The following is a 13,336-nucleotide window of genomic DNA, read 5'->3' as shown; positions in this document are numbered from 1 at the left end:
CATACAAGACCACCTACACAAGACGTGACCAACCTATTCAGGTTGGGTATCTCGCGTACGCGAGCAGGGTGCTTGCATATGCTAGCATTTCAAAACGCACGCCCACACGCGCGTATGATGCGTGAGCATCTTTTTTATATTTTCCTAGTGAATTTGCATTCAAATTGTTGAGTTTAATCAAGAATTAATTATCTTACAGCCACCATGGATGCTACTTTGAGTCGTGTGCAATTCTGTTTATTTCAGGTAGCATTTGGATAGATTTAATGGAGTTTCCGTAGAAAAAGAGAAGAAAGCGAATGATGCTGTCAACCCTGACCTCTCTGCATTCTAACCTGAATAACTCGAGCTACAAAAGTCCAATTGATGTGATTTTAGTGGTGTTGGAAAGCTAATTTCCAGAGCTTTCCAAAGATGTATAATAGTCCATACTTCTCTTCCATCAATTCTGCAAGGGTGGCGCTTAACTTGAGGTTTCTCAAGTTAGGCGCCAAGATCAACTAAATCCATTAATCCAAGGCTGCATGGTTGGTGCCTAACTTGGGTTTTACCTAGTTAGGCACCAGTACAAGGAATGCTTGAAGAGAAGTCTGCCAAGGTAGCGCCTAACTTGAGATTCCAAGCACAACAAAGCACACTAATTGGATTTAGCAACCTTGGAGTTAGGCGCCACACCAACCCAAGTTAGGTGCTAACTCAAGCACTTCAAGCCACTCTCCACTGCCTCCTCCAAGTTAGGCGCTGATCCTTGCCAAGTTAGGCGCCAATATTAATGAACCAAGTGGTCCCCATTCGTTCCTCAAGGCTTGCACGAAATGTTAATTGATTTTCTGATTAAACTTTATTTCGTTTCAAAATAGGAAAAGATATTATTTAGTTTTAGGAAATATAATTTACATTAATTAGGATTAGATATAAAATGAAAAAGAATTAGCCCTTCGAGCTCTTCTCTCTTCTCTTCTACATCATTTCATAATTTACATTTTTTCAGAATCTTAGTTTTCTCTCTGAACCATGAGCAGCTAAACCTCCACTGTTAAGGTTAGGAGCTCTGTCTATTGTATGGATTGATACTATTATTTTTCTATTTTAATTTATGTACTGTTTTTTGTTTCAAGAATTGTTTTCGTTCTTTATCTTATGAATATGGGTGGAACAGAAGTATGACCCTGGTTCTAATTGAGTTCTTGTATAACTTGAAAAAGCTCTTTACTTGAACAACAGATTGAAAATAATTTCTCCTAAACATCTAATTATCTGGACTTAACGGGATACGTGACATATAATCCTCTTATATTTGGGTAATTAGGGTTTCTGTGGCATATAAACTAGAATTGGACTTCACCCTCTAATTGGAATTAAGTGACCAAGGAATTGGCGGTTGATGAAGGTTAGAGGAGACTAAAAAGGTCTAAGGAATTAGGGTTTAGTCACATATAGTTTGCCATGAATTGAATCTTGCATGATTAAAATAGTTAGTAAGAAAAGTCAATCTGGAAGATAGACAACTCTGAAGCTTTAACTGTTTCTCCATATATATTTCACAACTTGCTTAGTGCTTGCTTTTCTGATTCTCTGAATTGCTATTTGATGCAATTGAACTCAAAATACCATTTCTGTTTGTCTAACTAAGTAAATCATTTAACCATTGTTGCTTAGTCCATCAATCCTCATGGGATCGACCCTCATTCACTTGAGGAACTACTTGGTATGACCCGGTGCACTTGCCGGTTAGTTTGTGGACTTTAAATTTGGCACCAATTTTTTGGTGCCGTTGCCGGGGATTGACTGTGATTGACAACTATTAGTTGTTTGATTGCTTAGATTAGGTGCTTTAGCTTTAATTTTACTTAATTTTACACTTTAATTTTCAAAATTTTTAGCTACAATTTTTCTGTAATTTACGAAATTAAATTTGGTATCCCCTAGTTATTTTTATTTTAATCTTTCCTGTTTAATTTTCAAAAAAAATATCGAAAATTTTTTGTCCTAGTTTTGCTATAATTTTTGAATTTTATTACTTAATTTATTTAGTTGCTTCATTTTATTTCTTTTACACAGGTTACCTCACTGGGAATTCTCTGCACTCTGATGTGGAGATTCTCACTTTTTTTCTTGTTTTCTGTCTGTTTATGAGCAGGAACAGGGATAAGGAACCCCTTACAGATTTTGATCCAGAACCTGAAAGGACTTTGAGGAGGCGTTTGCAACAAGCTAGACTTTACAAGGCTAGTAAAAATCTGAGTGAAACTCTTGAAAGGGAAGCTGCAGAGTCTACCATAGATCAGAATCATGATGTAAATGCCAATATGGCAAATCTGAATCAGAATGAGCAACCTAGAAGAGTGCTTGGCTCACACACTACTCCCAATGCAGATCTTTATGACAAAAGTATTGTGGTGCCTCCCATAACTGCAAACAAATTTTAACTGAAGCCACATCTGGTCACTCTTGTGCAACAAAATTGCCAATATCATTGACTTCCTTATGAAGACCTAAATCAGTTTATTTCTAATTTTTTGCAGATTTGTGATACTATGAAGACTAATGGAGTGAATCCTGAGGTATACAAACTCAAGCTCTTTCCATTTGCTGTGAGGGATAGAGCAAAGCTGTGGTTAAATTCTCAACCCAAGGAGAGTCTGGATACTTGGGATAAGATGGTCACTGCATTTCTGACTAAATTTTTCCCACCACAAAAGCTGACTATGCTAAGGGTGGAGGTCCAGACCTTCAGACAGAAAGATGGTGAGACCCTTTATAAAGCATAGGAGAGATTCAAGCTACTGACTAGGCAATGCCCTCCGGACATGTTTTCTGAATGGACTCAGCTGGATATCTTCTATGAGGGCTTATGTGAAATGTGCAAGATGTGTTTAGATAATTTTGCAGGTGGTTCATTGCACATGAAGAAGACACCAGAGGATACTACTGAGCTTATTGAGTTGGTTGCTAACAACCAATACTTATACTCATCTAACAGGAATCCTGTGAACTCTGGGACTCCTCAGAAGAAAAGCATTATGGAAGTAGAAGCTTTTGATGCTCTTCTTGCTCAGAACAAAATTTTGTCTCAGCAGATGAATTTTCTTACTCAACAATTGAGTGGGATGCAGGTTTCAGCTGTCAACACTCAGAATGTACCTAAAGAGGCCCTTTATGACATGACTGGTAGCTCTATTCAAGGTGAGAATTATGATTATGCTCAATCTTCTACTGAATAGGTCAATTACACGGGGAATTCTCCTAGAAATCCCAATAATGATCCATACTCTAAGACCTATAATCAGAGGTGGAGAAATCACCCAAATTTTGGGTGGAGAGAGCAACCTTAGAGATCACAGAATTTCAACAATAATTCTCAGGGCGGTTTTCAACAAAACAATCAAAATAACCGCTAGTTTCAATCTCATTAACAACAACCACCTCAGCAGGCAAAGTCTCAGCCCTAGAAGAACACTGATTGGGAAACAATGTTAAATAATTTTATGCAGAAAACTAGAGCTTCCATAAAAAACTTGGAGGTGCAAGTGGGCCAGTTGAGCAAGCAAATACCTGGGAGGCCTCCAAGTACATTTCCTGGTGATACAGTGGTGACCCAAAAGAAGATTGCAAGGCCATTCAATTGAGAAGTGGTAAAGTAGCTGGTTCTGAGACTAAGGTCAATAAAGAGCTAGTTGAAAAAGAAGCTCCAGAGGAGAAGAAAGAAGAGGTGGAGCAAGTCCCTCCTAGGCGTGCAGATAACCCATTCTCATTCTCTCTTAACACTCATCCTACATTGCCAAAGGCTCCTGAGTACAAGCCTAAAATGCCATATCTTCAGAGACTTAAAAAGGCTTCCAAAGACAATCAATTTTCTAAATTTTTTGAAGTCTTAAAGAAGCTGTAGATCAACATTCCTTTTTCTGAGGCTCTTGAGCAAATGCCTCTCTATGCTAAATTCATGAAAGAACTGTTAACTAACAAGAGTAATTGGAAGGAACAAGAGACAGTGGTGTTAACTAAGGAATGCAGTGCTATTATTCAACATAACTTTCCTGAGAAGCTGCAGGATCCATGGAGCTTTGTAATTTCTTGCACCATTGGAGATGTCACTATTCAGAGAGCTTTGTGTGATCTTGGATCTAGCATCAATATCATTCCACTTTCAGTTATGAAAAAGCTCCAAATTGAGGAGGTAAAACCCACTCGTATTTCTCTTCAACTTGCTAATCTTTCTATTAAATTTTATGTGGGGGTTGTTGAGGATTTACTTGTAAAAGTAGAGCCATTTATTTTTCCTGCTGATTTTGTTATATTGGATGTGGAAGAGGATAAAAAGTCCTCTATTATTCTTGGAAGACCCATTTTAGCTAAAGGTAGAGCTCTGATTGATGTGCAAAAGGGTGAATTAACCCTGATGGTCAATGAAGAACATGTGGTCCTTAATGTATTTGAAGCCCTCAAACACCCTAATGATTCTGAAGGGTGTATGAGAGTTGATGTTGTTGAACCACGTGTTCAAAAGGTACTAGAAGCTGAGGTACTTGATGATATTCTGGATCCTGTCTCTGAGTATGAACACGCCTAAGGTGGAGGAATAAGTCCCTAAGCTTGAGCTAAAGCCTTTGCCTTCTTCTCTGAAATATGTATTCTTAGGTGAAAATGATTCATATCCAGTGATTATTAGCTCTTCCTTGAAGCCTGGTGAGGAAGAGGCGTTTATTACAGTGCTCAGGAGCCATAAAACAGCTCTTGGGTGGACCATTGGTGATTTAAAGGGGATTAGTCCAACCAAATATATGCACAAGATCCTTCTTGAAGATGATGCTAAACCGGTTGTGCAACCACAAAGGAGACTCAATTCAACTATGAAAGTGGTGGTCCAAAAAGAGGTAATGAAACTATGGAAAGTCGGCATTATATGCCATATTTTTGACAGCCCTTGGGTGAGTCCTGTGTAGGTAGTTCCCAAGAAAGGAGGGATGACAGTGATCAAGAAAGAAAAGAATAAGCTAATTCCTACAAGGACCGTCACAGGATGGAGAATGTGCATAGACTACAGGAGAGTCAACACTGTTACAAAGAAGGATCACTTCTCCCTACCTTTCGTTGATCAGATGCTTGAGAGGTTAGCTGGTCATGCTTTTTATTGTTTTTTAGATGGATATTCTGGATATAACCAAATTGCAGTGGACCCTCAAGATCAAGAAAAGACGGCATTCACATGTCCTTTTGGAGTATTTGCTTACAGGAGAATGCCATTTGGACTCTGTAATACCCCAACAACTTTTCAGAGGTGTATGCTTTCCATTTTTTCTAATATGGTTGAAAAGTTTATTGAGGTATTCATGGATGATTTTTCTATTTTTGGTAATTCTTTTGAATCCTACCTTAAGCATTTATCTCTGGTCTTGAAATAGTGTCAAGAATCAAACCTTGTTTCAAATTGGAAAAAATGTCATTTTATGGTTACAGAAGGTATTGTTCTTGGACACCGGAGTTCAAGCAAAGGGATTGAGGTTGATAGAGCCAAGGTGGAGGTAATTGAAAAATTACCACCACCATCTGATGTTAAGGCAATCCGGAGTTTCTTAGGTCATGCATGATTTTACAGAAGATTTATAAAGGATTTTTCTAAGATTGCTAAACCATTGAGCAACCTACTAGTTGCTGATGTTCCTTTTGTATTTGATACTGACCGTCTGTATGCTTTTAAAACTCTAAAAGCAAACCTTACCTCTGCTCCCATCATAGTACCCCCTGACTGGGATTTGCCATTTGAATTGATGTGTGATGCTAGTAATTATGCTATAGGAGCTGTTTTAGGACAGAGGCATGGCAAGCTTATGCATGTCATTTACTATGCTAGTCGTGTGTTAAATGATGCTCAAAAGAATTACACAACTACAGAAAAAGAATTATTAGCTATTGTGTATGCTATTGATAAGTTTAGATCTTATTTAATTGGTTCTAAGGTTATTGTTTATACTGATCATGCTGCTTTGAAGTACCTTCTAACCAAACAGGATTCTAAACCAAGATTAATTAGATGGGTGCTACTCCTTTAGGAGTTAGATATTGAGATCAAAGATAGAAAAGGGTCAGAAAATCAAGTAGCTGACCACCTTTCCAGGATTGAACCTGAAGAGGGCATGCACCCACCCACAGTTGTGACTGAGACATTTCTGGATGAGCAACTGTTCCTCATTCAGCAGGCTCCATGGTTTGTGGACATTGCAAATTACAAAGCCATGAATTTCATTCCAAAAGAGTATAGTAAACAACAAGTGAAGAAGCTACTGACTGATGCAAAGTACTACTTTTGGGAGGAACCATACCTTTTTAGAAGATGCTCAGATGGTATAATCCAGAGGTATGTCTCAGATGAGGAAACACATCAAATTCTTTGGCACTGTCATGGCTCTGATTATGGAGGCCACTTTGGTAGTGAAATGATAGCTACAAAGGTCTTTCAGAGCAGTTTTTAATGGCCGACTCTCTTCCGGGATTCAAGACCATTTGTGAAAAACTGTGACAGATGTGAAAGAGCTAAGACTCTCCCTTCTAACCATGAGATGCCATAGCTGGGGATTCTTGAGATTAAGTTGTTTGATGTGTGGGGTATTGACTTCATGGGACCTTTTCCACCCTCATATTCTAATAACTATATCTTGGTGGCAGTTGATTATGTATCCACGTGGGTGGAAGCTGTGGCTCTACCCACCAATGATGCCAAAGTGGTGATGAGCTTTCTTTAGAGATATATTTTCAGCCGGTATGGTGTCCCAAGGACACTCATTAGTGATGGTAGAAGTCACTTTTGTAACAAATAGCTAGACTCACTTGTGTAGAGGTATGGAGTCTGTCATAAAGTGGCAACTCCCTATCACCCTCAGACAAGTGGACAGGTTGAGGTTTCTAACAGGAAACTCAAGAGGATTCTAGAGAAGACTGTCAGTACCTCAAGGAAGGACTGGTCTAGGAAGCTTGATGTTGCTCTTTGGGCATACCGAATAGCTTACAAGACTCCTATTGGCATGTCCCCTTATCAGTTGGTCTATGGTAAAGCCTGTCACTTGCCAGTTGAGCTAGAACATAGAGCTTGCTGGGCAATCAAGTATCTAAATTTTGATGCTCAGGCTGCAGGAATAAAAAGAATGCTTCAGTTGAATGAGCTTGATGAATTCAGATATTCGGCCTATGAGAATGCCAAGCTTTATAAGGAGAGAACTAAGATATGGCATGACAATAAGATTGCCATCAGAGTCTTTGAGCCAGGTCAGAGGGTGCTTCTGTTTAATTCACGACTCAAACTTTTTCCCGGGAAGCTAAAATCCCGGTGGTCAGGACCGTTTGTGGTAACCAGAGCATCACCGTATGGTCATGTAGAGATTCGGGAAGAGAATTCTGACAGAAAGTTTACAGTTAATGGCCAGAGGTTGAAGTATTATTGGTGCACGAAATTGTGATCTCCAGGCTCGAACAAATCCTGGTAATGGCTCCAAAGCTTGGTGCTCTGATCTTAATTCATAATTGTCACAACTTCGATACAACTAACCAGCAAGTGCACTGGGTCGTCCAAGTAATACCTTACGTGAGTAAGGGTCGAATCCCACGGAGATTGTTGGTATGAAGCAAGCTATGGTCACCTTGTAAATCTCAGTCAGGCGGATTTAAACATGATACTTTATTAGATTAAAATAAACAATAAAAGGGATAGAGATACTTATGTAGATTTATTGGCAGGGATTTCAGATAAGCGAATGGAGATGCTTTTCGTTCCTCTGAACCTCTGCTTTTCTGCTATCTTCATCCAATCAGTCTTACTCCTTTCCATGGCTGGCTGTATGCAAGGGCATCACCGTTGTCAGTGGCTACATCCCCTCCTCTCAGTGAATCATATGCTCACGCACCCTGTCACGGCACGGCTATTCATCTGTTGGTTCTCGATCATGCTGGAATAGGATTCACCCTCCTTTTGCGTCTGTCACTAACGCCCAACAATCGCGAGTTTGAAGCTCGTCACAGTCATTCAATCATTGAATCCTACTCAGAATACCACAGACAAGGTTTAGACCTTCCGGATTCTCTTGAATGCCGCCATCATTCTAGCTTACGCCACGAAGATTCTGGTTAGGAGATCTAAGAGATACTCATTCTAGCTTAATTCATGTAGAACAGAAGTGTTTGTCAGGCACGCGTTCATAAGGAAGAAGGATGATGAGCGTCACACATAATCATTACCTTCATCACATTCTTGGGTGCGAATAGATATCTTAGAAGCGAAATAAGAAGAATTGAATAGAAAACAGTAGTACTTTGCATTAATCTTTGAGGAACAGCAGAGCTCCACACCTTAATCTATGGAGTGTAGAAACTCTACCGTTAAAAATACATAAGTGAAGGTCCAGGCATGGCCGAGATGGCCAGCCCCCTAAAACGTGATCAAAGGATCATAAGGTAATCCAAAGATCCAAAGATGCCTAATACAATAGTAAGAGGTCCTATTTATAATAAACTAGTCACTAGGGTTTACATGAGTAAGTAATTGATGCATAAATCCACTTTCGGGGCCCACTTGGTGTGTGTTTGGGCTGAGCTTAAGTGTAGCACGTGCAGAGGCCATTTGTGGAGTTGAACGCCAGTTTCTGTGCCAGTTTGGGCGTTCAACTCTGGTTCTGGATCCTTTTCTGGCGCTGGACGCCAGATTTGGGCAGAAGGCTGGCGTTGAACGCCAGTTTACGTCGTCAATTCTTGGCCAAAGTATGGACTATTATATATTGCTAGAAAGCCCTGGATGTCTACTTTCCAACGAAATTAGAAGCGCGCCATTTCGAGTTCTGTAGCTCCAGAAAATCCACTTTGAGTGCAGGGAGGTCAGAATCCAACAGCATCAGCAGTCCTTCTTCAACCTCTGAATCTGATTTCTGCTCAAGTCCCTCAATTTCAGCCAGAAAATACCTGAAATCACAGAAAAACACACAAACTCATAGTAAAGTCCAGAAATGTGAATTTAACATAAAAACTAATGAAAACATCCTAAAAGTAACTAGATCCTACTAAAAACATACTAAAAACAATGCCAAAAAGCGTATAAATTATCCGCTCATCACAACACCAAACTTAAATTGTTGCTTGTCCCCAAGCAACTGAAAATCAAATAGGATAAAAAGAAGAGAATATACTATAAATTCCAAACTATCAATGAAACATAGTTTCAATCATATGAGCGGGACTTATAGCTTTTTGCCTCTTGAATAGTTTTGGCATCTCACTTTATCCATTGAGGTTCAGAATGATTGGCATCTATAGGAACTCAGAGTTCAGATAGTGTTATTGATTCTCCTAGTTCAGTATGATGATTCTTGAACACAGCTATTTTATGAGTCTTGGCCGTGGCCCTAAGCACTTTGTTTTCCAGTATTACTACCGGATACATAAATGCCACAGACACATAATTGGGTGAACCTTTTCAGATTGTGACTCAGCTTTGCTAAAGTCCCCAATTAGAGGTGTCCAGGGTTCTTAAGCACACTCTTCTTTTGCTTTGGACCTTGACTTTAACCGCTCAGTCTCAAGTTTTCACTTGACACCTACACGCCACAAGCACATGGTTAGGGACAGCTTGGTTTAGCCGCTTAGACCAGGATTTTATTCCTTTAGGCCCTCCTATCCACTGATGCTCAAAGCCTTGGGATCCTTTTTATTTGCCCTTGCCTTTTGGTTTTAAGGGTTATTGACTTTTTCTGCTTGCTTTTTCTTTTTCTTTCTATTTTTTCCTATTCCCTTTTTTTTCGCCCCCTTTTTTTTTTTTTCTGCAAGCTTTGTTCTTTGCTGCTTTTTCTTGCTTCAAGAATCATTTTTTATGATTTTTCAGATTATCAAATAACATGTCTCCTAGTCATCATTCTTTCAAGAGCCAACATATTTAACATTCTTAAACAACAACTTCAAAAGACATATGCACTGTTCAAGCATACATTCAGAAAACAAGAAGCATTGTCACCACATCAATATAATTAAACTAAGTTCAAGGATAAATTTAAAACTCATGTACTTCTTGTTCTTTTGAATTAAAACATTTTTCTTTTAAGAGAGGTGATGGATTCATAGGACATTCATATCTTTAAGACAAGGTTACTAACTACTAATGATCATGTAATGAAGACACAAACATAGATAAGCACATAACATAGAAGACGAAAAACAGAGAAAGTAAGAACAAGGAATGAGTCCACCTTAGTGATGTCCTTGAGCTCTTCTATGTCTCTTCCTTGCCTTGGCTGCTCCTCCTTCATTGCTTTTAGATCTTCTCTGATTTCATGAAGGATGATGGAGTGCTCTTGATGTTCCACCCTTAGTTGCTTCCAATAATTGTGTGGAAGAAAATGTATCCCCTGAGGTATCTCAGGGATCTCTTGATTTGCAGTCAAATGTTCTACCACTGAGCTATAGACCCTTGATGGAAGCTTTTGTCTTCCCTTTCCTCTTTCTAGAGGTTTCTCTGGCCTTAGGTGCCATCAATGGTTATGGAAAAAACAAAAAGAGCTATGCTTTTACCACACCAAACTTAGAATGTTGCTCGCCCTCGAGCAAAAGAAGAAAGAATAGAAGAATAAGAAGAAGATATGGAGGAGATGGATGGGAGTGTGGATTCGGCCATGTGGGTGGGATTGGGTGGGAGAGAGATGTTGAATTTTTGAAGGTAGTGGGTGTATGGATGTGAGTGGTAAATGGAAAAAAAGAAGGGATGATCATGAATGGAAAGAGAGATGATGCGGTAGGTGGGGATCCTGTGGGGTCCACAGATCCTGAGATGATCCTGTGGGGTCCACAGATCCTGAGGTGTCAAGGCATTTACATCCCTGCACCAATTTAGGCATGTAAAATGCCCTTGCACACAACTCTGGGCGTTCAGCGCCAGGTTGGTGCCCATTTTGGGCGTTCAACGCCCCTTTGCTGCCATTTCTGGCGTTGAATGCCAGAACCATGCTTGTTCTGGGCGTTCAGCGCCAGGATGCTCCCATTCTGGGCGTTCAGCGCCAGAACTATGCTCTGTTCTGGCGTTTGAACGCCAGACAGATGCTCCTCCAGGGTGTGATTTTTCTTCTGCTTTTTTTGATTCCGTTTTCAATTTTTATATTTATTTTGTGACTCCACATGATCATGAACCTAAGAAAACATGAAAAATAAGAATTAGATAAACATTGGGTTGCCTCCCAACAAGCGCTTCTTTAATGTCAATAGCTTGACAGTGGGCTCTCATGGAGCCTCACAGATGTGCAGAGCTTTGTTGAAACTCTCCAACACCAAACTTAGAGTTTGGATATGGGAGTTCAACACCAAACTTAGAGTTTGGTTGTGGCCTCCAAACACCAAACTTAGAGTTTGACTGTGGGGGCTCTGGTTGACTCTGCTTGGAGAGAAGCTTTTCCTGCTTCCTCCCCATGGTTGCAGAGGGAGATCCTTGAGTTTTGAATACAAGGGAGTTCTCATTCCATTGAAGGACTATTTCACCTCTGTCAACATCAATCACAGCTCTTGCTGTGGCCAGGAAAGGTCTTCCTAGGATGATGGATTCATCCTCTTCCTTTCCAGTATCCAGGACTATGAAATCAGTAGGTATGTAAAGGCCCTCAACCTTTACTAATACATCTTCTACTTGTCCATAAGCCTGTTTTCTTGAGCTGTCTGCCATCTCTAGTGAGATTTTAGCAGCTTGCACCCCATAGATTCCCAGTTTCTCTATTACAGAGAGGGGCATGAGGTTTATTCCTGAACCAAGGTCACACAGAGCCTTAATGATCATGGTGCCTATGGTACAGGGTATTATGAACTTTCCAGGATCCTGTCTCTTCTGAGGCAATGTCAGTTGATCCAGATCACTTAGTTCATTGATGAACAAGGGAGGTTCAACTTCCCAAGCATCAATGCCAAATAATTTGGCATTCAGCTTCATGATTGCACCAAGAAACTTGGCAGTTTGCTCTTCAGTGACATCCTCATTCTCTTCAGAAGAGGAATACTCATCAGAGCTCATGAAGGGCATAAGGAGGTTCAATGGGATCTCTATAGTCTCTAGATGAGCCTCAGAGTCCTTTGATTCCCCAGAGGGAAGCTCCTTATTGATCACTGGACATCCCAGGAGGTCTTCTTCCTTGGGATTCACGTCCTCTCCTTTCCTCACAGGTTCGGCCATGGCACTTATGTCAATGGCCTTGCACTCTCCTTTTGGGTTCTCTTCTGTATTGCTTGGGAGAGTACTAGGAGGGATTTCAGTGATCCTTTTACTCAGCTGGCCCACTTGTGCTTCCAGATTTCTAATGGAAGATCTTGTTTCATTCATGAAACTTACAGTGGCCTTAGATAGATCAGAGACTAGATTTGCTAAATTAGAAGCATTTTGTTCAGAGTTCTCTGTCTGTTGCTGAGTTGATGATGGAAAAGGCTTGCTATTGCTAAACCTATTTCTTCCACCATTATTAAAGCCTTGTTGGGGCTTTTGATCCTTCCATGAGAAATTTGGATGATTTCTCCATGTTGAGTTATAGGTGTTTCCATAAGGTTCACCTAAGTAATTTACCTCTGCTATTGCAGGGTTCTCAGGATCATAAGCTTCTTCTTCAGGAGAAGCCTCTTGAGTACTGTTGGATGCAGCTTGCATTCCATGCAGACTCTGAGAGATCATATTGACTTGCTGAGTCAATATTTTATTCTGAGCCAATATGGCATTCAGAGTATCAACCTCAAGAACTCCCTTCTTCATAGGCGTCCCATTATTCACAGGATTCCTTTCAGAAGTGTACATGAACTGGTTATTAGCAACCATGTCAATGAGTTCTTGAGCTTCTGCAGGCGTTTTCTTTAGGTGAATGGATCCACCTGCAGAAGTGTCCAGTGACATTTTTGATAGCTCAGATAAACCATCATAGAATATATCCAGGATGGTCCATTCTGAAAGCATGTCAGAAGGACACTTTTTGGTCAACTGTTTGTATCTTTCCCAAGCTTCATAGAGAGATTCACCTTCTTTCTGTCTGAAGGTTTGAACATCAGCTCTAAGCTTGCTCAGCTTTTGAGGAGGAAAGTACTTGGCTAAGAAAGCCGTGACCAGCTTATCCCAAGAGTTCAGGCTGTCTTTAGGTTGAGAATCCAACCATAATCTAGCTCTGTCTCTTACAGCAAAAGGGAAAAGCATGAGCCTGTAGACTTCAGGATCTACTCCATTAGTCTTAACAGTATCACATATCTGCAAGAATTCAGTTAAGAACTGAAAAGGATCTTCAGATGGAAGTCCATGAAACTTGCAGTTCTGCTGCATCAGAGAAACTAATTGAGGTTTTAGCTCAAAGTT

At 40.1% G+C, this 13,336-nt stretch overlaps 2 non-coding genes across 2 annotated transcripts; one reads left to right on the top strand and one right to left on the bottom strand.

The window, feature by feature from the left end:
• Positions 1 to 2,708: 2,708 nt before the first annotated feature.
• On the bottom strand, positions 2,709 to 2,816 carry LOC112761473 (small nucleolar RNA R71). The gene has a single exon (XR_003181868.1). It is a non-coding gene; the product is annotated as a small nucleolar RNA R71 (small nucleolar RNA).
• Positions 2,817 to 12,940: 10,124 nt separating this feature from the next.
• On the top strand, positions 12,941 to 13,048 carry LOC112761919 (small nucleolar RNA R71). The gene has a single exon (XR_003182288.1). It is a non-coding gene; the product is annotated as a small nucleolar RNA R71 (small nucleolar RNA).
• Positions 13,049 to 13,336: the final 288 nt, after the last annotated feature.

The sequence above is a fragment of the Arachis hypogaea genome, chromosome 16 (genome assembly GCF_003086295.3).
Source record: "Arachis hypogaea cultivar Tifrunner chromosome 16, arahy.Tifrunner.gnm2.J5K5, whole genome shotgun sequence".
Taxonomy (NCBI): Eukaryota; Viridiplantae; Streptophyta; class Magnoliopsida; order Fabales; family Fabaceae; genus Arachis; species Arachis hypogaea.
The sequence above is the reverse complement of the archived record's forward strand: the minus strand, read 5'-3'. Positions and strand labels throughout refer to the sequence as shown.